Raw genomic sequence first — 26,808 nt, 5'->3', positions numbered from 1 at the left:
TTAGATTTTTTACATATGATGTTTTAAAAAATATGGAATGTAGGTCTAAGGCTTTAGGCACCGTGGCGGCGATATGTAACGCATTCTTTTGTATTTTGCACCGACCGTGTTGATTGCTCAACGCGAAAAAATTCTTAATTCTTGAAAAAATCCGTAACGATCATGGGTAGTCTCGACAGTACTAAGGAAGTTTTAATATAAAAAGAAATAACCAGACCCAAGCGTGTAATTTTACATGTAAATCGTGATTACTGTTCTTTGTAAATATTTATTGTAGTCTGTATTTATTTATAGACAAAGTATATGAGTGTCTTCATAATTTCTAATCAATTATTACATATAAAGCACGCTACGTATCATATTTTACATAAACACACTAGTGTGTCCTGTTCATATCGCTCATGACGCGCAGTTAATTATTATTACCATTCTGGTTACGGTGTTCCTTTCATTATTACACCGTCAGGTTTTTAACTTAATCAATACACATCACGTACAAGAGTGTTTTTCTTACTTAAGCGTCTTTCCCTTAAGACGCTCGTTCGTGCTTTATCTACTTTTGATATAATCTGACACATTGGATGCTTCTGCTTTATGCTTTCCTATGTTATTATATTATATTTAAAAAAATCCCTATACTGACATTAAATTTGTTCGAGGATTCAAAATTCAGATGTATTCAATCTTTTATACTACGACGAATGCAAGAGAATGCTAATTTAGTACCAATAGCGTTATTATTTAACACTGCCTCCTGTATAACTTACGGGTTACTATTTGTAGGCGACCCTCCGATAATGACAAAGGATAGTACATACTCACCGATACACATTTTATAGTCTTACGTCGATATGATAAAACATATCTTGTAAGAAACTTGTCAATTGTCCAATTTAACCCTTTTGGTGTATGTTACAATGCAATGTTATTAATTAAATTACAATCAGTATATTGTAAATACAACTCAAAGCTTTGCTCAAACATGTCATACCATTATTTCAATCCTGTTTCGAAAACAGCTTAGCGAATGCGTAGGCCCGAGCTAAACTAATATTTTAAATCGTTACATGTGCAGGGTTCTACTTGACCCGTATAAGGGTTGTTTTTCTTTTCAATTAACGCTCTGCGGAAGTTTCGTAAGAAAGTCTCAATTTTACGCTCGGAAACTGTTTGTTTTGGCGGAGCTTTCGCGAAATTTTGTCGGAATTTAATTAATCTGCAGCCGCCGGGTGTTGATTTATTGTTCGGTTGTAATATCTGGCCGAGATAGAGTTGTTTTTCGTGTGACTAACTCTGATTTGCGAGTTGAGTTAAGATAAACGAACGGAGTTCAAATATACTTATTTTAATCTATATACGAGCAGAATAAATATTAACTGCCGAGTTGGATGTGCTATTTTTCATCTCTTTGATATTCGTGATGTGTTTATGAATACTGTAGTCGAACGTATTTATTTAGGATAACGAATTTTGTAATGATTACTCATATGTGTATAGTACATATAGGCAATCAGTCACACAGTACAAGCTGATTAATAATTTGTTCATTTAATCAAAATTAAAATTGCAATCAGTCGACAGAATATAATGGAATTTTTATTGCATTTAACGAACGAAATTAGCTTTTTAGGATGGAAAATCGAATGCCTAATAGAAAAATTCATTTTTTGTTGATAAAATTACTATTACAGATTAAGTTTTGTATTAATATTTACACAGTAAGTTTATTATGGAATAGATTACAATGTATTGTTTTTTTATAGTAGAATGTTAAAAAATATATAAAATGCCATTTTTGTGATGAGGTCCGGAATCATTGGTTTCCCAGGGCCTGGGTTCGCTCCGGCGGCCCTTATTTATCCACCCGTGAAATTTTGAGGATACGTCTATATAACCACATCTTTTAAGATTATTTTTTATTAAACACATTGAATACTGGGCACTATTCCTAAAAATGGAGCCGTGCGGCGGGGATTATTTGCGAAAATTAGGATACAAACTTATTTTTTTTAAAACATCGTAACTCTTTAATTAGTCAACATTTTAACGTCAAATTTTAAAAACAGATTAATGATAATCGTTTTTTTGTATTCGCAATGATAAAATCAGTAAACGTTAAACTGTTGATCGCGTACCAATAAAATAAAATATAATTTTTAGTTTAGAATAACCAAATATATATATTTTTGAATAAAAACAATAAAGATAATAATAAAATGATGATAAAATACTGTTGTTTATAATAAAAACCGAAAATATCTAATTTTGTGACATATACAATCAATTCCAAATTTTTAACACTTGACGGTCAAGTTACGCAGCGATATTTGCATGACACCCAACTGTCCAATTTCGAACAAACAACGTTTGCCTATGGCTAAATGCAATCTTTTATTGTTTATGTATTATTATTTTATATTTTTGTTATAATTTATGTATTATTATTATTTTATATAGTATATTTAATATAATTAAAAATTATCAGTGATTCTAAACATTTTATTGCGTTAATATTATATATTTACCACTTTTTGTATTTTTACCACACAGTACGCAATGTGTTAAAATAATGAAAAACGCACACTTACTGTATACTTCGCATCCAATAAAGACTCGAACCACCAATGTGCTTGGATAGTTACACAAATTAATTTAAGTCCTAATTTTCGCAAATAATCCCCGCCGCACGCTCCATTTTTAGGAATAATGCCCGGTATTCAATGTGTTGGTAATTGAAAACATGTTGAGAACAGTTTATTTACTTTGAACAGATCGGGATCATTTCAGGTCTAAATATTATAATATTATAAAATATCACATTTGGGATTGATGAATCTGCATTTAAATGCCCACGATACCTCTACATACATATATATAACAGAAAATAATGATAAATAAAAAACATTATATTTTATATTATAAAATTTTGAATTTGATTTACTGTAATTTATTTCTTAAAAAATAGTATCAATAAATGAAGGAGTACGAAATAAATAAGCATTACAAAAATATATTGTAAACCTAACAAAAAAGTTGTAAAATAAATTAACGCAATTAAAAGTTGAGAATCACTGATTATTTTGTTATAATGCTTCGGGTTGATAATATGTACTTAGATATTAGGTCTGGCTCAACATTTCGTTTTTTTTATGCGGTTACCTTTGAATATTTTGGGTTTTTTGTAATTTTGTAGATAAGAATTTCAAGAAACATATCTCTAAAAAAATTGCCATCTTTACCTGAATCAAACCGATAAGGTAGGGTTTTTCGGTAACATTTTTATAACAGCGTGCGTTTAGCCTAACGGAAACGTTACATTTGTTTGAAATTAGACGGTTGGGTGTCTTGCGAATATTGCCGCGTAAATCGACCGTTAAGTGTTAAAAATTAATTAAATATATTTATATATTATTGATACGTGATTCGCAATTATGTGTTGAGTGATTTCACTATTTCTAATAAATAATATGTGAGATAATTCCATAGAAAAAAATTGTATATATATATATATATATATATATATATATATATATATATATATATATATATATATATATATATATATATATATATATATATATATATATATATATATATATATATATATATATATATATATATATATATATATATATATATATATATATATATATATATATATATATATATATATATATATATATATATATATATATATATATATATATATATATATATATATATATATATATATATATATATATATATATATATATATATATATATATATATATATATATATATATATATATATATATATATATATATATATATATATATATATATATATATATATATATATATATATATATATATATATATATATATATATATATATATATATATATATATATATATATATATATATATATATATATATATATATATATATATATATATATATATATATATATATATATATATATATATATATATATATATATATATATATATATATATATATATATATATATATATATATATATATATATATATATATATATATATATATATATATATATATATATATATATATATATATATATATATATATATATATATGTAAACATACATCTTAAAACGAATTTATTTTACCCGAGTTTTGAGCCTCTGGAATTTAGAATTTCTACTTTTTTGAACTATTTTTAGTTAATATGATATTAGTACATCTGTTTAGTTAATATGATATTAGTACATCTGTAGGTAAATCCCTAAATAAATACGTTACAGTAAATACGCAGTTTACGTGGGTTTTTTTCGTATGAAGTTAAAATGACGAAACGCACAAATTTGTGCACACCGACGCAATGCTAGCTGTGCTAGTCGACCACACGCTTTAGTTCGGCGTTTATAGTTTGGGAGAGCGAGGGACCATTCTTGAGGTTAAAACCCAAACCATTGAGGGGAAGTGATCTCACTTTGGCTCTCACCCAAACACAAAGGGCTCGGCCCTGAGGGGAACCGAGGCCCAAGGCTGCGATTGAGGCAACATATACACCTCTCAAAGATCAGTGAGGTGGTGTTGTAACAAGGATGAAATGCAAAGCAACGCAGGTCAGCCAACGAGAGCACGTTTTCCCAAGCGTTCGTGAGAAACACGAGCTAATAAAATATTTAGCACTACGAGGGGTGGGTCTCGCTCATCCGGCCGTCAAAAGCTGGGTGCCCGCCCATAAGGGTTGGACTCGTAGGGCCCTAGTGTTGTACGCAAAGGATAACACGTAGCTATACTTCTATACTTAGCTATAAAAAATGCACTTTTTGCAATTTTTATTCGAGGTCTTACTTCTTGAGATGAGTCCCATTTTTCGTTGACCCTTTTAACCAAGCATTTGTACTGTGTGACTCTTTTTATTGGTTCATTGTTGATGGTTACGTTTAATATAGGACTCCTGTTGTTGTAATTAATAAGTTAGTTTCACGAATGTATATTTTGGACCATGTTTACTTGCTTTGTTCACCTGCTTATCAGTGTTCGAACACTGCTGGCATTATCTGCAATTTATTATTCTGCAAGAGTTCATGTTACATATCAAAGGTGATAAGATCCATTCATGTTGCATATTCACTGAATCTATTTGACTGTTCGATTCTAGTACAGGTTTATAATAATACGGATGTCGTTATCATCAATTTCTTCATCAATTAGTATTTATATAAGTTTCGGATGTTGAACTTGTCAAAAGCTTTTCTATAATCTACAAAGCATATAAACACGTCTACTCTAACATATATCAGGCATATTTGTACAGGAACGTTTACTTTAAATAGAGCTTTCTTGTGCTCAAACTATTTCTGAAACCAAACTAACTGTCGCTAATGTCTTTCCCACACTTTATGTGAATGATATAAGTAATATTTTAAGCACGTGGCTCATCAATCTGATCTATATTATTGGCACTCTTTTGCATTTAGCTTTTTAGGCAGAGTAATAAAGGTGAGTTTAAGCCAGTCATTTGTTATCGAACTTGTTTTAATTAAACTTAATTTAATTCAATACTTGAGTACTTTGTACGGAATTTAGTTATATGTTCTTTCAAATTGTTTGTTCGGGCAGGCCGTCGCTTACCTGGTAATTGTACACCGTCAATATTTACATTGTACAATATAGCACACAAAGCGTTGTTTTGTTGCCTCGTATTCTTCCCATTATGCGCCCAAACAACGCTTTATTTCCGTCGACCTTTTCGCATTTTCCCTTTTACGAAATTAATTGATCGTAAAAATTTGCGCGTTGCCGATTGAAATCTGATCTCGGTCCGTTGAGCAATTCTGCGAACGATTCTGCTGCTCGGATGCTCTTACGTGCCCTTTGTGACACTTTTCCCGTCGTTAATTGCGAGAACAATAAAGACAGTATTCATGCAACACCAATATTGAAACCATAGTAATCTGGGTGTTTTGGAATTATGCCAAAACATGAGCAATTTAAAATTGCGATGAACAATAACTGCAGTGTATTGTATAAGGCTTTATTGCGCATGCAGATTTTTATAGCGTCTTGCGAATTATCTTATCGTTGAAGAATGGCACACGTCCAGCGTATACTCGCCGTTTATCCATTTAGCAATGTGTAGGTGTTGACAGATGATTAAGAATTTAGATATTAATCACATTAAAAGTGCGTATAATGAGGAGATTATGAATGAGATATTATATTCCTGACGCACGGATTACTAAAATTATATAATTTTTTGAAGCATATTTTATTTGGTATGTATATCTTAGCTGATTTCTCAATGTTTGCGATTGAAGCTCCTCTTTTCTATATATATTTATTATACTACATCTAATCTATCGAGTGATGTACTCGGGATAATCCGCTCAGATCCTCGTGTTACGGTCTAAGTATAGTTGTCTACCGTGTTGGATCGTGTGTGCTTGATCGTCTCGAATCGCAAGATCGTCTGTTGTGTCGTTAATGCAAAGGAGTAAATCACAATAGTGGTTTTTACGCCGATTGGATGCATTGTCAATTGCATTCCTAATGCACTTTTTTTCTGGACATTATGAGCGTTTAATGAATGCTAAATGAGATGTCTGTTAAGTTTTGCAATTTTTTATCCTCTATTATCCTCTATTGTTAGTTAGATATTTTGTTTAAACGAGTTAATATTTCATTTATTGTAGTTTGAGTGATCTTAACGTAAGTGCGCAATTGGATGAATACAAAATAGCATTTTATTATACTGTTTTTATTTAGCAGCAAAAATTTGTGTTACTTTAGAAATCCGAATAGCGTAGTCCTTAATGTCTAGACTTGTAACCCAGTGGCCGCGGGTTCGAATCACAGCAGCAGACTCGAATTTTTATTTTTTAAAATGTTCTATGACATTTATTAATTTTAAATTATATAGATGTCATCGATTCCAAGACTGAAAAGTCTGGTAGTTAATACTTACTTTCGGGTATTCATTATGTCTGATTAATTTACACAGTTGATACAGATTTATCATGTTGTATCGCATCTGGCTTACGCCGCTCACGTTTCAACATAAATGTAAAATAATAATAATAATTAATATGATATGCTTATTCTTCAGCTGCTTCACAGGATTTTAGCCACCCTCGTATTTTTTTAAAATAAATTTATTGTTTATACTTTAATATTTGTGTGTTAGTGAATCTATATTTTAATACTAAGTTGCCGTTTTTAAATTATTATCTGCATACATATTTCTGGATCTTATGAATGAAATCATATTATAGATTAAAGCGTTACATTATATAAAAATATAATTGCTTTCAAGTGCAGTAACTGGAGGGCGCAGTATTCGAGAAGCACAGGCCTTCTGTAGGTGTATTTTCGCGGGCTCCCTGTGTGTTTTAAAGGACCGGCTAGCCTTCGTGTATGTCCATGTAGTTCGAACGATCAAGCCTGAGAGCTTAGGCTTTCTTTGTTGCTTATGTTTCCTATCGAATAGTAAATGATAAAATATTTAAATTTTATCATTTACTTCGAATGGTAAAAAAAAACTAATAAGTTACCGACTATTTATTTATATTTTAAATAATAGAGCATTAATTATTTTAATATTTAATTTTAATTATTCGTGCCTCTGATAAAAATACAACTTGGTATACTAAAAAAATATTGTAATATTATAAATTACTATTTGTATTGATTTAAAAGGGATACAAAAAGTCAATACCAGCCATTGAGAAAGTCCACAGTTGCACAATATTAACTCAGAATTGTGAGTAATTAATGTAATTTCGTACATTAAAAAGTGCTTTTTCTGTAGATAAATTTGGCAAAACGAGATATTAAAGTCAATACCAGCCATTAAGAAAATCCACAGCTGCACAATATTAACTCGGAATTATAAGTATTTTCTGGAATTTCGTACCGTATAAAGTGTTTTTTCTTCAGATAAATTTTGCTAAAAAAAAAAAAATTCTATAGCTTCACAAGATTAACTTGAAAATAAGTGTTATTATTTATAAATTTGTTTGTCAGCAACTGCCAAAAAACATTATTAAATTGTATATAATGCAGTGATACATCATGATAAAAAAAACTACATTTGTAGAGTTGGTCATATTTCGGTGTTTTTATATTTTTTTTAGTATTTCACTGCAAATATAAACTCATTCTTTACGAATAGTTAAACAATAGCGAATATATTCAGGTTGGAGTCTTCAGAATTTATTCTACCTGTTATAATATCAAGATTATTTTATATAATAGCTAGGCATTAACTTTAAAATCGTAGATACTTTATTCGAATATCGATTACATGAGCGTTAAAATACAACTTTTTCAAGATACTTTATCAAATTTAACATTTCAAAATAATTTTAACTCTTCTTCGCTTCAAAATGTAAATTAAAATACAAATGTCCCAACTTTGGCATAGTCTAACAAAAAAGTTAATTATGCCTTTTCAAAGTTACTCGCTTTCCTTTATTATAAGAATATTTATTATTATATTTTGCGAGAAAAGTTTATTAGAGGTCGATGTAAATAATACACAACTGTGTTTTTAGAGTTTAAAAGCTTAAAATTTGCATAATATTTTACTACAAATATAAATCATTATTTAAGAACAGCTTAAAACCAGCTAATATATTATAATATGTCGTATTCGAATATTATAAAGAATAAATCTAGCTGCTTGTCATTTCGCAAAAGGGAAAGGTTTTGGAAACATAAACTTCGGAGGTTTATATGACTCATCGAGATGAGCCACCCCTTATCTTTGCTCCTTAAATTTTGCTTTATTTTGTCCGTGTGATTGCCTCACATACATAATACTATTTTATTATTTAATTAAATAAATATAAATTGTATCAATTTAAATTATTTATATTCATTTATTCATAATTGTTACAATTAAGTAATTTAATTAAATGAAATGTTGTTAATTAATTTAAATAAAAATAATATATTTTTATTTATTTGGATCAAATTAATTTATGCTCGTTAACAAAATGGAAATAAAATAATGTATAATAGCTATCATGGCGCATTGGAAAAACCTGTCGAATTATGATGGTCAGATTTAAAATATATAAATATTAAGAAATAATAATTATAGTATATATTATTTCTTATATTTATTCAATTGAGTAAAATCGACATGCTACAACTGACACGATTTCTTGTAACAAGTAATTGATTTCATTGATTTTTACATCATTGTAGATTATTTAAACACATTGAATACTGTTAAAAAATCGTTAAAATGCGTATAAACTAAACTATTTTAGCTAAAGATGTCACTAATATTTTTAATAATATTATTCACTAAAATAGATTTCAGCGCACAGTCAATAATCCTTAATTAAGATCTTTTGAAGTATTGCCGCTAATATTTGCCTCTTAAATTATCTCGATCTCTTTATGTTAGGGCAGTAACTCTAACCATTTTTTGAACACAATTTTTTATTGTATTGGTACAAGATCCACAGTAACTGTTTACTCTTTGTTATTATTTAAAAAACTTTTGCCACAGTTATCGCATAGTCGTGGTATTGAATGTGTTCACTTGATCGCGCAGTGAGAATTTTTTTTTTTATTTAATTTTTGAATGAAAAAACCAGAGTTCCTTGAATCATTATTATGCTTCTTTCTTCCTTATGAGAAATAATACCATTTATCTATTTTAACACAAACTGTTTTCGTGCGTTCGCTATCTTTTCTTTAAGATCAACAATGTTCATTTGCAAAATTTATCTTTTGCGTTGTTAAGCATTTTCTTCTGTATGGCTTTTTGTGCCACACTTGAAAATTTACATTTCGGCTGTGTAGATCATCTATATTCATAATTATTCTTTATCAAACTCAGCGTCAACTTTAGGCGTCGCTTAATTAATCAAAATCGACTCACTCCGGCGTAATCTCAACGACGAACACATACATAATGCATAGCGCGTCGCGGAATCGCAGATTTTAATCTGCATACAAATTGAGATTATTCAAATGGAGTATAGAATTAATTATTCGCATCTAAAAAAGGCTGAATTTGAACTGAAAAGTCCTCGGATACAGAAAGACTTTTTGGTGATGGTCGATACCGCGAAAGTCCTCAGTCGAAAGGTACAAGTTTTCGGGCAATAAACAACCCCTGGCAACAGGGGGCGCACGGGGATTTTATGAGTCCGTGGGTCAGGGTCGGACGCGAGGGGTTGTGGCTCCTGTTTTTCCATTGGGTCAGGACCGGGAGCCAGGGTAGACACGGGGAAATATCGATCCGGGGGAAACCCTCGAGCCGAGGGACTGGAGCGTTCGATCGATAAGTAGAACCAGAACTAGTGTTAATAATGCATTTGACAGAGTTATAATCTTATCTGGTAGGTGAAATCTTGTTAGTGTTTCAAGTGCAAGATTCAATATATAATATATAATCCAATCAAACTTGATAACTACATTCCGAATTATTAATGTCACGTGCGTGATTAATTTCTGAAAACTTATTCTACTTTTGATACGATAATAATAATATGTGGTACAATGAATTTTTATTATCACTGACGATTCAATGAAATACATTTTTACTAGCGAAAATATATTTTAACTAATGTTGTCTCGCTTTGTAGTGTAGAAGAATTAGTTTTACGTTACATAAAAAAATTGATTGATTTTAACTTTTATGGTCTATTTTTTTATGATTTATAATCGGAGAAAAACCCTTTTAAATGTCATTATTTGTCTCAAAAACAATTCAGTTTTATCGGTATCATAATCGTTGCATCAAAATTTGTACCACTCTTGTATTCACAATTGGAGTGATTAACTAATGCTATTTAAACATTAGAAATGTTAGTTCGGCTTGTGATAAAGCATTTTAACCACATAAGAAAAAGTGGGACATCACTTTGAAAAACCTTTTAAAACCTTTTAACTTTGCAAACTACGCGTCATAATATATCAAAGAGAAATATATCCGTCGCCTAGAGAAAAGATTGCCCTCAAAACAACCTTTTGTAATTTGCTTTAGTGGCCAACATCAATTTGTTAAAAAATTGCCAATCTTCTATAATTGGTCGTTCTACCGAAAAAGAACAGACAAAAAACACTTCGTTTGAAAACTCCTCCGAGACTTTCTCAAAGACTTATTCTACTAATGTGCACGCTTAAACTTCTTCACCGGACTTAAAGATACGTGAACTACAAATAAAATGATGCCGATTTGACTTCATAGCAAAAGCTGCTGCTTCTCTCTTCGCATCCACTGGTCTAGCTCGATTCCCAGAATTCAAAGTTCAAGCACGAAGCCTACGTACTAGGGTTCTCAATTATTCATAGTTTTCAACATTAAATATTTTCGAAATCTTTTTCTCTGTTTTTACCGATATTAACTTATTTAACCAATTAGTGCAAAAATCAATTAATTGTCTGTAAACTATTATTTAATTAAAAATATTGGTTATTAATAATTACTTTAATTAATCAATATTTATTTTTACATTTCATAAAATATCCATAACACAATCAGTGAGGGCGTTAATAAGAAAGTGCTTAATTTATTATTACATACTTTTTGATCAGAGATGTAATTTCAGCACCAGATTGGATTAAATTACCTTAGAAAATTTGATGGAATATTTTAAATACATAATTTTATCGATTTTATTGTAATTTTGTTTGAAACGAATTCTATATACATGCATATAAATTAAATAACTAAAAATATTTTAATTGTGATCGAATTATTGAACTGATTGAAATAAAATCTATTAACTCGAACTGCACAATAATTTGCGACGCACACCTGTTGAGATAAGCGTTAAACCAGCGCTAAGCACTTTTAAAACTTAAACAATTTTTCGTTCTAGCTACTATTTTACTCGCGCTTGAATATAATAATATATTAATAATTTAAAAAATATTTTTATCTAGCAGTGAAATTACATATTACATTATTCAAATAATATATACCAATGGTAATGTATCAATGCGCACGCAGCGATACTTCGCGGTCGTGTACATACACAGCTTATTAACGCATACTTAGACCAGTGTCCACTAAGACGTTCCCCGCGTTAAGCGATAATAAATTATGGGCCCTTCCATGATTTTATTTCGTTCAGCAAACGAATTCTGCGAATTTCGGTCATAGTAGACACTACCGATATTTTATTCACATATGTTTTTTGAAGCCGTAAAATTTTTTTTTGTTAAGAAAAGTTCATTATCTTGCATTTTTAAACAACATAAAAAGGCATACTAGTCACTCGGGTATATTGAGAGAAAAACGACTACTTGTGTTCCTCAAGCTGAAAATTTTTTTTTTCAAATTTCATTAAAGAATATTTAAATATTTATATAGTGGACGCACCCACGGAAAACATGTAATTTTACTTTTTAAAATAATGACACCCACACTTTGAGAACCGCCTCTTACGTACATACACTCAATTACACACCTAATCACCGTCCGGTCCGCAAAAAGTCCTGCTTTAATGGACGCTTGATGCAATTACGGCAATTTCCGGCGCGCTCGCCGCTTCCCGGCGAGACGCCAAAGTAAAAGCTTTTCTATCAAATTATTACTAAAAAAAAAACAAGCGCAACACGCATATGGCAGCCTGGCAATTCCCAGAGCCGACCCTGGATCGAAATACGATCACAGCCGAATCCCATTAATCCGCTTCCCGCTACCATCCGGGGGATTAATTCAATTACAAATTTTTCAATCCAAATCTAAGAGCTAGCACGCTGAGGACTTTGATATCGAAGTATATGTTCATTGATAAAACGTAGAAAATTATTTAGCTGCTTGAGGTTTGGCATGTTAAATAAAATACACTACAATAGATCGATATTGAAAGCCCTAGTCGTTCCTGGCTATGAAATGCTAGGTAGTAGTAGTAGCTCCTAGGATTTGCGCTCTCAATTGCCGGTATTAATAAAATTCTCGAGTGGGCGTGTGTTTGAATTGGATCACGTGCCTTATCACCGACCATGCGAGAGACGTACTTCCACAAGATAATGTCCTACACCATATTTATCCACTTATGACATGATAGACATACACACACGAATGCGGTAGTCTTATCTGTGCAACGTAAACACTTAACGCAATCCTGGGCTATGGGCGTTGATACGTTGAAGGACGATTATAGAGGACAGGAATTTTATTAAAAATATACAGTTGTGGCCAATTGAAAGTAGTGTATTTTTTTCGTCGTCCTAGCAAATGCATAATGGCGAGTCTTTAACTCAACACGTGCGCGTGAACTTTTTTTGGTTCTATTCATAGAAAGCAATATCGAGGACATTTAAAAATTAGATAAATAAAACACTTTTATAACATCTTAACAAAATTATTTTGACGTAATTTCACCTTTATTTAAAAATTAAATTAAATTCTTGTATTCTGCCTGGCATCAATAAATACAAAAAATTGGTCTCAGATCGAAACCCTGCGGAACTCCAGAAGGAGTGAACTAATCTAATTCATGAGTTGTCGGAGATCTCTTAAATAACTAATGCATTCTAATTTTTCGATTTTCTCTTCATTTCACTTCTCAAATTTTGTCATCAATATTTGAGAAGTGAAGTGAAGAGAAAATCGAATTTTTTTTTATTCATATAAAAAAATGTTTGTAATAGATATTTTTATATATGAAATATATTTACCGTTATCGTTTTTATATTATTATCATAGTATGTTTTTTAAATATAAAACAACTGGAAAATTGTAAAACGTTTATATTTTAATATTAATATATGTATGAATTAATATTAGATACATTTTTTACATATTATTCTTAAAATAATATTTTAAAAACACAATTTAAAGTAGAATCAGATATTCTCATTCTGTTTTTGTTAAACATTTTAGGCCGTGGAAAAATAAGGTTCAATTTTAGCCATTATTGTATATACGTTTATCTAATTGTTATGTATTTTTGTTGCTCCCTGCAAATGTATTTAAATAAATAATTATATATGTGGATAATTACCTCATTATAAATCAGGGTGCATTCTGTACATTTTCAGATAATGGAATGACGACTCTCCGAGAGATAATATTTGTCATGATATTGGAATTTTAATTTTTGGACGAATATGATGCTATCTTTTAGCGAATTTCATTTTTCGTTATACGGTAACGATGCGCTTTAGAGGAGCAGCAACGCTTCAACTTACTAAAGCCATATATTAAATTCGAAAGCTTGAGTTTCTTGATAGTATATGTTGTCCGATCCCAATCAGAAACAAACTAATATAAACCTTCCAGGGTTAAAAATGAAAAAAGTATATGATTTTAAAATTAACTTTACAATAATTAGTTATTTATATCTTCAACCAATTTTTCAATAAAATTGACTTTACAATACTTGGTTATTAATAGTTTCAACCAGTCACCTAAGGCTGACAATGCATTTGGTTAGTCCAAAGGTTGCGCCTCCTTTTTTTCGGTACGAATGGCGCGCAAATTTTCAGTTAGTCTAATGTTCTTAACAAATAGTTCTAGAGACTTCATCGATCGTTAAACGTTCTCTTACATATTTCTCATGAACACCATTTCTTCCTACTTAAATTAATCACACCATTTTATTACATGTTGCCTGTTTGTAATGTCAGTGCCATAAAGCTGTCTGAAAAATTGAAATAACTCATTGTTTAGTTCTTCTTATATTATGTAAGCATCGGAATAGCGTACTCCGTTAGGTAACTGTTCATGGATTAAATAAATACAGTAGTTTTTCATCATACAATTCACGACTGGGCTTTTAAATGACGCATAACTATTAGACGAGCTTTCGTGACACACGCCAATACAATAATCCTGCGAAGGTTTTAAAAGGAAATTATAGCTTTTCCTCGGGGGTGGTTACGCAAAATGGCCGACGGCTAATCATGGGATTTTCCCAGCTGAAATAATCAATAGATAGTCTGCATCGCCAGATGTTAAAAATGCAACGTGCCTCTCGAGGCGATTTTCCTCGCTTTTCACGCGGATTTTCCACTTCGTGTACCGTTCACGCACCGCGCTCTCCACATTAGATACGCTCCAAAGGCCAAAAATTAAAAACTGCTACGAGGAAAACAAAAACAGGCGATGTGGCAAAAATGTAGCTCACGTCTCTGTTGCGAATTCGAAGTTTACTATGTGAAACCCTCGACGCTGACGAACAATGTACACGTCGGGTCGTATTTGCATGTCAAAAAAGAGAAACAAACAAACGCGTGGTGTGCGATCGAAAAGATTCGAGATTGTCACGTACGCGAAGAGTTTTTAAAATATGATATTTTTAACAAGCATGAGATGTTCTTACCGAATTATTTTATTGAATATATATATACAGATGTATATTACATTGATTATAAAATTGCTGGTTTACAATCCAGAAGATCTATTATACCAATTTGACTCAGATTTTTAAAAGTGAAAAATTCATATTGTGCATCTTTGGCCTTCACTGTTCCTGACTTTTATTTATGTACTAAATTAAATTTTCTAAAAATTTCAAGATAGCATAGTCCGTAAGGTCTAGACTAGTAACTAAGAGATCACAGGTTCGGGTCTCCGCAGCAGACTCAATTTTGTATTATAAAAATGCGCTATTTAAAAAAAAAAACAGCCCCAGCTGAAAAGTAGCATTTATTGATCATAAATTATAATACACATAATAATTTATAATTAATTATATGTGCTACCTACTTTTAGATGTTTATTATATCCGATTACCCTGTTGTAACGCATTGGGCTTACGCCTGTTACGTTACAACATAATATTGCTTAATAGATATCTGATCAGAACGCAATCGTTTGTTTTACATCGACGAGAATAAAAAATCGTTCCTAGAAAGTTTAAAGCATAAGCAAGCCATTTGCGCAATTAAATGTGCTATATATGTCAACAAAATAATAATTATTAGTTTATAAACAAAATTGATGTTGGGTTTCTTATTAGTATGCGTTTGATTGATTTGTGGCGACCATTCGCCAAACAAGATAACGACGTTTCTTTGAACAACATTTTGAACTGTTTTACAATAAATAGATTAACGAGTTTTTAGAAATAAAAAAATATATAACAGATGTTTTTAGTAAGTTGCGACTAATTTCGTCGCGAAGTATGTGCGTGGTCCTGAGAATAATACCATGTGTTTGATATGTAGCAGTAATATTAATAACAAAGAATAAGTGCACAATATTTTATTAGCTTTATAGTATAAGTGCTTTGAAACTGTTAATGGATACCGTTTAATTGACGTCCGCATGAATACCCAATAGCGTTTATTATATTTAGTGGACGAGAAAACTTTGTTTCTTTGTTTCTTTTGTTTTTATATTTGCTTAGCGGTGAAGTATGTTTTAATAATTGTTTTCACTGCTAATAAATTTTATTGTAATTTATTGCCACAAGGACTTTTTTTATTTATATGTGAAATTATACTCTGATTTTGAGATTGTCATGAAATATAACTACACACATTAATATTAATACGTATAAAACAATGATTAAAATGTTTTTTGTAACGATTTTTATAAAAAATTTGCCTTTTTTTACTTAACCCTTTGAGTAGTGAGTTAATTTATACACATTTGTTAATTTGTTAGTATACAAATGGGAGTGAATTAATTTTACGTATTTATTCATATTTATTTGTGTTGTAATTTATTAATTAATATTTTATATTTCATTTATAAAAAATTATAAAAACAAGCGTTACTCTCAACGTATTATTGTTTTGATTTATTTAGCCACTTTTTTGTATTAGTATGAGCTAATAATTTATTTTAACACTTCAATTATTAAATTTCGTTAATTTATTTTACATATTTTTTCATATATTATTCGGCTTTGTGCATTTTTTTATATCAATTCAGAGGCTCTTAATATTTTTTTATAAAATGAATATAAAATTTTATTTGTTATGTTTATTTATTTCGTACTATTTTCTATAAAATACATCATTTACATTAAATCAAATAAAAAAACTGTTTTTTATTTATTATTTCTTTAGTTTTATGTGGTAATATATGACTATCTAGGGTACTTCAAAACATAAATATCGACCGCCGTACAGGTACGGCGATACCGCTCAAAGGGTTAAACAAATTTATAATATTATATTTTAAATCGATTTTTTTACTTCTCTTTAACGCATTATTTCTTATTAATACTAATAAACATATATTATACGGCTTTTTGCCGAAACAACGAGTATGGCTATTTGAAGATCAATTTCTTTTCTCATTAGTAGAATTCTTTATCTAAATAGGCCTGCTGAAGTCATTTAAAAAAAGGCTTTAGTCAGTTCATTGTCTAAATATATATTGCATAAATCATGTAGTATTTTTTGTTATCTAGATTCTAAATTGTAGTGTTGTTAAATGACACAAAAATATATTACAAAAAATATACAAAAATGCGATACAGCTGCAGTTTTAATAAAAAAATAATAATACAATAAAAAACGAACAAGAAGAAATCGCTGACGATTATTTTTTAATATAAAACAAAGCAACATTCATACTGAGTAACACGCACAAAGGACTCCTTTGTTCGTCACATTTCTTTTTTAACAGTTTCGTCAGATGACAGAAAGAGAGAGAGAGGGAAAATTCGAGATAACACGTAATAGAAGGCGGTGTGGGGAAAGCGACAATAGCCCTTGGGCGCGAACGTGAAAATGCTGAAAATTTAGATTTTTATTTTATTTTTTTGCTGCAAATTCGTAAAATGTCAACAAGAAAAGCGGGTCCTTTACAAAGCGTCGGATTTAGACGCGAAAAGCGAAGTAACCGGACCGTGAAAAATTCATGAAACGGCCAGACGGCGAATTGGGCATATTCAAGATCGGCGACGGTGGAGCATGTATTATGCATATCGATCATTGTTAGAGCTATTTTATAAAAGAGCATTTATTTTTAGACGAAGGACGCGTACTGATCTGACATGCTCAAAAAACAACTGTTGACTGTGTCAAATGCTCTTAATTCTTCTTACTATAAAATATTTGTGATACTCACTGGTGACAGTAATAAAGAACTAGCAGTATTTCGGCCTAGTTTACTGTGTGTTTTTATTCTATTCCTCTTCAATTTTAATATAAACATAACGAACCTCTATACCACACATCAAATGCATCGAATTTTATTCTCTATGACAGGTGAACCCAACCTTTTTGTACCCTAGAGCACATTTAAAATATCGGTAGGGATGCGAGCACCATCTTTAAAATGTCATTTAAAATGGCTTCAAAATATAGGAAGTATATTAGGCATGAACATTTTTTTGTTAATTATTTTTAATGGCATGAAAAATATTTTTTTTGTATTTTTAAATAATATGGTGCACACTGTGATGTACAAAATATCCCGGTGAAAATAAATCTAAAATAGATTCAAAATCAAGCAATAAAGTTATTAATTACGTTGCAATGTGCACTGGGTCTGAGGAGCTTAATGTACAACCCTTCTGACGAAGTATAAATATTTCTTCCGGGTGTCTTTATAAGTGAAACCATTGTGGTCCCTTTCCTGATGTCAACAAAAGATACATAATACGTTACTATTCATTGGACTTTACAATGTTAATACTAGGCTTTTGTTAAAGATCATAAACTATATTTACACTAGTAGAAATATAATTCTACTAACTAGGCCAGTGAATATGTATGAAACTATTGATTTATAATTTCACTGGTTAATATCAGTGAAACATTTTGCCCTGTCGTTGAAACTAAAATTGACAAATGTGAAATGTCCGCTTGGTGTTCAAACCCAACTTGACATAATTGAGGTTGTAAAATTATCTATAGTTTTAGTTTTTGATTTTTGAAAATATAGTTAATTTTTGAGTTTGTAGAGTAAGAAATACAATTGTGGTTAGAAACATTAAAGGATTTATGGGATATATAATATTAACTAAACAACCAGCTGTATCAAAAGCGAAAGAGGTTCATCTTTAGTCACATCATGCTCTTGTGTGGATTATCACTCGTTCAGCAACGAAATTTTGAGCAGCAACAAACGATGCATGATATATTCTTGTTCCAACACATTCTAATTAACGTATTGTTATAAATAGGTTAGTATATTTGCTTCTGAAGGTGTTATTATATCATTTTCTGCAATGAAAATATATAGTCTCATCGAGATAAATTTATAGCAAGGGCTATGAAATTGTCAAATAAAATTTCCAAAGTAAATATGTGACATTGGAACGAAAATTAAAATGTGTGGTTCGCTTCTGATCCGCTACCATGACGTGTTTTTAGAACTATGCGTTTCTTATCGGTCTTCCATGTTTAACGATGTTCGTAAACGCTACTGCATCTCTCTCCCAGCCTCCAAACGTTGTCGCCGGCCGATGATGGCCGTCCTTGCGTTTCGTGGCCATATGCCAGCGATCGTTGCAATTATATGCATCGATCTGAATCCTTGCCAATGTGGCGAGATTTTTTAATGACTACTCAAGCGTTAACGTTATTTCACGTTACGTAAAGCCGGCGGGGGTGTTGACATTGTTGCTTTTAAGCAACTTTCCTCGACGGTAACGGTAACTTTTTGCTGCTGTCGCTCATCTTGTGGATCTGTAGCAATCTATATTTTAGTGCTGATATAAACAATCAAAACATTTTTGTCAATTTCATTAATTTAAATAATTACTTATACACTCATCATGACTTGACGAGTTTCTCCAATGCGTCTTGATGACCTTTATACAACATAGTTCTAGACATACATATACACATTTTGTATTTTTAAATACATAAAATTTGATATTCTATAGCCCGCAGCTGAAAATCACAAGCATCGATGGATTGTCGACACCACCCCCTCAGTAACATAAAAAATGTTTCACTTAAAATGCAATGGATTATATTCCAATGCTTGCAAAATGGCACTAGGATTCGAATACAATACAATTTCTTTATATAAATATTATATATAGTATATATACGTCACATGATTTATTGCTAACTATATCTGATTTTTTATAACCAAACAAAAATAAGTCTATCGATACGATAATGATAAATTCCTCACTGAATTTCTGGAACTATGTGGAATGTCGCCACATATTTTGATTATACAAATTAGAATTCCAATTATGTTACTTTGCAGCGTCGAATCGCATAAATTATGCATTAAAACATTGCTACCGAATGTTATTAGGGCAACAATTTTTTGATCGACGTGCCTTTTAACTTTAAAATATTTGCGAAAAGACTTTTACATAGACTATTAATTAATCTTAGCTATAAAGTTGATGGTGTAAATTTAAAGGAATCATCTTGCTTCTGCCATTGTTAAACATATGTGACATGATTATTAATATTTTGTTCAATTTTTTTAAATTTAAATTTAATTTAAGCCGCCGCTTCTCTCTTCGCATACCTCGGAAATTCGGATTTTAACCTACGTACGCACGTAGTAGTATAACATATACAAATTATATGTGACGATCTCAACTGTTGCACAAAAATTAAATAACAAAAAATTGTCTTAACAATAATATAATTATACATTTTAATGTACTGTAAAATTATATTGTCCTAGAACATTATTTTTTATTCAAACTCAATATCATTAACTAATCCGAGTCTCTCCAAACCTAATGAGATTCCCGAAGGGTACGTTTGCTAAATTTAGAATCTCATTTAAGGGCAAACTTTATTTACTGAAATGTAGCGATGTAAACACAATAGAATGTCTGAAAAGGATATTCAGATAAATACTAATTAATTATTTCAGAGTTTTAAAAATAAAATTTAAGACATGTTTGAGATTAAGTAAGTTTTATAAACTCTTGGTTCTATTATCAATATTATTGAGTGGTAAGAGTATGAAAGATCACGTGATAATTTACACTAGTGTTATCCTAAACATGTACTTAACGCATCATTATGAATCTATATCTAAAACATGACAGGCGTCACGTGGTAATAAACTTATTTGTGCAGATAATACTATTCGGAAGTGACGCTACTTCCATTTTAGGCGCGTGGGGAGTACTCGATGCAGACGTAACATGTGCTGTAATTTTTTAACTTTTCTTCCTCTGATTGTGTCTGAGATCGTTGACTCTTTATGCATCGGTTTGTGTACGCCTGCGCAAGCACGTTTTGCACCGGTTTCAATGTCACGGCCAACTGGCCAGGTGTTCTGATTGTTCGTGACGACACCTGCTTTGGACTTGAATGTGGCACGTGGAATTCATTGCCACTAATCGCGGAGGAGGAGCTCCTGCCGTATCAGAATGTCGAGCTGCTGATTGAGGCGTTAGATTGTAGCAGGGATGGACTATTAAAGGATGAAAATATGACTACAGTTCGACCGGAAATAAATTAAAGTATTAGTTAAACAGTACATTTACCTAGAATCACCAAGTAAATCTAGCAGGGTTTATATTATGTTTGTTTGAACCAAAAAATATCCGCGATCCGAGACTTTGAGAAATGTATGCGAAGAATTTAGTCATTGACTCTGTAATGACTGTAAATTTTGTGATAAAATTGATAGGAATGCTTTATATTTTTAAAATACTGCCACTGTAAGGCGCAGTATCCGAAAGGTGCAGGCCTTCTGGTGATACGACATGATCACTAGGGAACGCTTTAGTGGCGTCATTTCTCTGACACTAGCAGCAAATACGCGCTGTAGCACAGGCTGCTATATCCGCAATATTTTTATATAACATCAATCACTCAAAAGCTTAATATTATGTATGCTAAAGATTAACTAAAAATACGTTTCATTTCATTTGGAATAAAACGATTTTTTAAGACATTTTAACTGCCGTAACTTTTCTTAAAAATCCGTTGGCCAATGAACTTAGTCGAGATCCATCTGATCTTGTGACTAATAAAAATCATCAAAAAAACATAAAGAGGTCAAAAATATGTTATTATAAATATTAAGTCATTTACTATTATTTATATTCGGTTATCGATATTGCATAATGATACAACTCTGTAGTGTTTTTATGTGACCTTGTACGTCAGAATTTATTTTTTACTGCTTTTTTTTTATCAATGAGAATCAAATGTATTTTTTATGAATAACAAAGAACTTTATCGTAAATTTCCTATAAATATGTTTTTAACAGCGTCGATAAGCATTCCATTAACACTATCAATATGTGTGTATTGTATTGACATAATTAATAAATAATTATTGATAATGACAACCCTGAAAGGATTCGTGTATTCAATTTGCGTAGACAACATAGTTCTGTTTTCGAGGAATATTTTTCGCCTTCTGCTCAGTCGCTTCCTTCTTCATGTTCTTGGTCTTCAGTACTGACCATCAGAGAAACTGAGCACTCAGATCTTAAATACGGATTTAATAAATTAAAGACAGGGCGTTCTTCTGGACCTGATTTAATTCCCGATTTTATTTTGAAGGGTTGCGAAGTAAGTCTCGCTGCTCCTCTAAAATGTATTTATGATCTGATTCTCAAAACATCATCATTTCCTGATCTATGGAAATGCACAAAAGTCACCCCTATTCATAAAAAAGGTGACAAATTATATATAAAGAATTATAGACCAGTAGCTGTGTTGTCAGCTCCTGCTAAATTATTTGAAATAATTATTCATAAATATCTTTATCACTTTCAGCAAGTTTTATTAGACCAACAGCACGGGTTTCGTCCTGCCCGTTCCACTGTTACTAATCTTCTGTCGTTCACCAAAACGGTGACAACTTCTCTCGATGCCGGAATTCAAGTAGACATCGTGTATACAGATTTTGAGAAAGCCTTTGACAAAGTTTGTCATACGTTATTATTAAAAAAATTGTCGAACCTCGGTTGCTCAGATAATTTAACTCGGTTATTTTCGAGTTATTTAAGCAATCGTAGACAGTTTGTAACCTATGGTGGCCGATTGTCAAAGGAATATTTTACCCCTTCGGGGGTTCCTCAAGGATCCAATCTGGGACCTCTGCTTTTTGTGTTATTTATTAATGACATAAATACAGCAATTAAAAATTCAAGTTTTCTTCTGTACGCAGATGATTTAAAATTATATAAATGCATTCGATCTGTTGCGGACTCCTTCTCTCTACAAAGTGATTTAGACTCTCTGTGGAGATGGGCTTCCGTTAACCGTCTGCCCTTTAGTGTCGGAAAGTGCCATACTGTGTCATTTTCTCGATCCCGTTCGCCATCAGCTTATTTCTACCATCTCGGTGGTAACATTTTGACTAGAGAAACTTCCATTAAAGATCTCGGAATCACTTTCGAGAGCAAATGGAGGTTCTCTCTACACATACACGACGTCTGTGATAAATCTTCCAAGATGCTCGGCTTTGTTATGAGGAATGCCTTTCACTTTGACGATCCGTCAGTTATTCGCATCCTCTATGACACCTTAGTTCGTAGCATTCTTGAATCGGGATCTATAATTTGGAATCCCCGAATAGCCAAATATTCCCTTTTAGTGGAAAAAATTCAAAAAAGGTATTTAAGATACCTTTACAAAAGGACATTTGGTTATTATCCGTACTTATATCCCAGCGCCTTTCCTTTAGGGGCGTTGAGATATGATTCGCTGAATTCTCGCAGAAAGCTGTATGTCGCTAAGCATTTTTTCAAACTACTAAAAGGTGCTGTCGACAATCCAGCTATTCTCGAGGAATTCCAGTTTTGGGTTCCGGAACATTTTCGAGAATCACGATCGAGACCTCTTTTGATGGCAGTTAGGGCTAGGACATCCGCACTTGCCGACTCGCCTATAGCTGTGGCCATACGGCTCCTTAATACGCTTGCATTACATATTGACCTGTTTAATGTTAGCTACAAGGAGCTGATCCAGTTTGTCTCATTTAATTTTGATATTTTATAATTTTTTGTTATGTTTATTATTTTTAAGTATTGTTCTATTTATGTATATATACGTTTTTTTTTTGTTTTATAAATTTAAAATTTGTTTTCGACCATCGTGGCGCATTGGGGTAACCTGTTAGGCCACGATGGTCTTAATTTAATCTAAAAAAATAAAAAAATAAAATAAAACATAGGTCGCCAATGTTATCGTTTTGCATAAAAGTTATATTGAATTTATTTTCTTTAAAAACGTACGTGTAGGAAGGTTTACGACATCTGTGTTTATTTGATAAGAATAATATATAATTATGATTATCTTGAATTGTTGTTGAAATCGAAGAGATCGAACGTTAAAGTGGATTGTTTTAATTTTACATAATCATTCGATTGCTTTAATCAAGATCGTTGTTCTTATCAATGATAAGAACAACGATTGACATACTTATTTACATCGTTTTATCTGTGAGAATCGCCACTTAAAAGCGTCCATTACTTAGTTGGCATTGCATTTGCATATAGAAAAAACTCGCTTAATGTTTACACAAACAATGTTTATATCTATCGTCTCCGTTGAGAGAACTCGAGAGTCAGTGCTTTTGAAGTGCCGAAGTATTATTTATTTATTTATTGTTTTTTTATTCGCCGTACTATCGTCTGTTTACGCGGAAAGTTTCCATAAATCAAAAGGCGGGCCGCGAAAATTGGCCAACGGTCAGAAATCACTCGCGGCCCGCCATCACGCGGCCGATATAAAACACAAATGTATTTATTTCGGACTTTTGGCCGGGCGCGAAGCACGTGCTTTCGGCCATTTCTAAATTGATTAACGTGTAAATAAAGTTTTGGGCGCACCTCGGCGGGATACGTACGGAGGCATTCGCCTTTGAACGCTTTGACAGCTTGACGGGACGTTTGGGCTTTGTTCTTTGATCAATTGACTATTTGAATTGGCGTTGCCAATTTTTACCTATAGCCCACTGAGTATAAAACCGCAACTCCGCAGACGCGTTTCGGTTTTTAGTTTCATTGATCGCTACAAACGTTCCTGGTCTTTACATCGCGTCTTTTATTGTGTTAGTACGTGCGGTATCCCTAACTACGCTACATTGTTATGTTAGATATAGAAAAGGCATTCGAAAGGGACGATTATCCGCATAGTATATATATAAAATAAGAATATTCTAAATTTGAAATATTTAAAAATACACGTAATATACATATATTCCATTGCCGAGTGTGAGCAGCACAAAAAAATAAAAATAAATTAATAAAAAAAAACTGAAAACACCTTATTTTTTTTCATTTTATTTCGCTCTAACTAAAATATTTCAAGGTTTGAGAACCCTAGGGGTGTTACTTTGTAGCCAGTGAGACGTTTAGTGGAATCGAGTTAGAATTTTATTACGTTATTTACATATGTGACATACGATAAATGGCGAGATGTCTTCTCCGAGAAGAGGTGGAGAAGCTGGCGAGGGATTATGTCCATGGGAGGTGGCGTGGCAGTGAGTGTACAGCGGAAGTTTCTCTCTCTCTCTGCTACGGTGGTGCTCGTGTGGATGAGTTCCTCTCTGGATGTGAGCGCGTCTGCTAGTCTCTTCGAGTGACTGCTTGTGACTTCCTTCTCCTCATCGGAGTCCAGGCTTAAGTATCCAGTGCTGCAACGCTTGCTGACCAATCACAAGTATGCCGCAATCGCTGCAGTCTCTTCTTAGAACGTTGAGACATTCGCTTGATGGACATTGTCCAAGGTCATATTGCATTGCAACGGGAATCTTGTGGATCCGGTGATTTATTATATCCGTGACCGTTTCGCAACAAGGAAATATTCTCTTAATGAAGGAGAATATTTACTGTAAGAACAAAACTCGTGTTATTTATGCGATTTTTTCTGGTCGTAACGAGGGCTTTTTGTGTCTTGTTTCCTTGTTGTCACATTCAATTAACGCAAGTTTTGAGAATAAGACGCTTTCAAACATAGGCATCTGTGTGTGTTTATCATAATTTTAAATCAGCTATACTTCAATATTTCATAAGAGTCTAAAAATGCAGTATAAAATTTCACTAAATAACATTATGTATTCCAAGAGTTATATTGATTTGTGGAATTCTGAAAAATCCTGCAAACGGTGTGATAAAATAGCAATAAATAAAACTATTTAGATTAACGCAAATCGCGAAATTATGAACTTGTAGCGCAAAACAACCGCTGGCAGGTCTAGTATTTTGAGTATCGACTTTTTTGAAGGAAGTGAGGTAAAAAAATCCTAGGAACTCCTGGGAAACTAGACTTTTGTTTGCTTATCAATAAACTCATAATGAAAAAAATATTTTTTAAATAAAACTAAATTAGTTAGTAGTTCAACTTATTTTTTTCTATATTTTAAAAGTTATACAATTTGTATTCTAAACTTAGCGTCAAATTATTGTGGATATCCTATTTTATTGCCTTATTTTTACAAAATTTTTGTTGTTCTTTTTACTTGTCATAAAATTGTTTAGTAAAATAAGTATAAAAAATAATATAAATAGATTAGTAAAATAAGCAAAGATTTTTTTACGCTACGTGATGTTTTTCTTATTAATACAATACATATTTTTAACTCCAAATACTTAAACCTAAGACTAGGTTAATCTCACATACCGTAAGTCGGTGAATAAGTGTTTTTAGAGTGCTTTTGACGTGCTATATAAAGGAAGTTCTCCGTTTTGTTAATGCCATAATTTTTCACGATTTTGCCTCCTTTAGGTGTAAGATTTATAATCCAGTATTTTAATTATCATGATCCGATTTACTGATAATGAATTTCATTTCATATTTCGCGTGAGAATATCGGTTTATTTTTTGTCAATCTCTAGTTTGTTTTATTTAATTATACGCAGAAAATTATTTTTGATCGCCCTGTTTTTGTGCAAGATTTGCAGGTGCTCGCGTGGATGAAGAGCCGATTGGTTCTATGAGAATGTATTAAACACAGGTTGTTAATATTTGGCCCCCATAAATTGTCTACCTATATTATTTTT

The 26,808-nt window shown here is 31.6% G+C and overlaps 1 protein-coding gene and 1 long non-coding RNA gene across 10 annotated transcripts in view; one reads left to right on the top strand and one right to left on the bottom strand.

Annotated features, from left to right (window-relative positions):
- sky (GTPase-activating protein skywalker) overlaps positions 1 to 26,808 on the top strand; it is a 102,689-nt gene that overhangs the window by 61,345 nt on the left and 14,536 nt on the right. The gene's annotated exons all lie outside the window — the stretch shown is intronic.
- LOC148230323 (uncharacterized) lies at positions 19,915 to 21,837 on the bottom strand. The gene is made up of 2 exons (XR_015811150.1): positions 20,894 to 21,837; positions 19,915 to 20,846 (listed from the first exon to the last, which is right to left on the bottom strand). It is a non-coding gene; the product is annotated as an uncharacterized LOC148230323 (long non-coding RNA).

Source organism: Plectrocnemia conspersa, unplaced genomic scaffold (genome assembly GCF_051122295.1).
Source record: "Plectrocnemia conspersa isolate PC_06_02 unplaced genomic scaffold, ASM5112229v1 ptg000010l, whole genome shotgun sequence".
Lineage (NCBI taxonomy): Eukaryota > Metazoa > Arthropoda > Insecta > Trichoptera > Polycentropodidae > Plectrocnemia > Plectrocnemia conspersa.
This window is presented reverse-complemented; position numbering and strand designations above follow the sequence as displayed.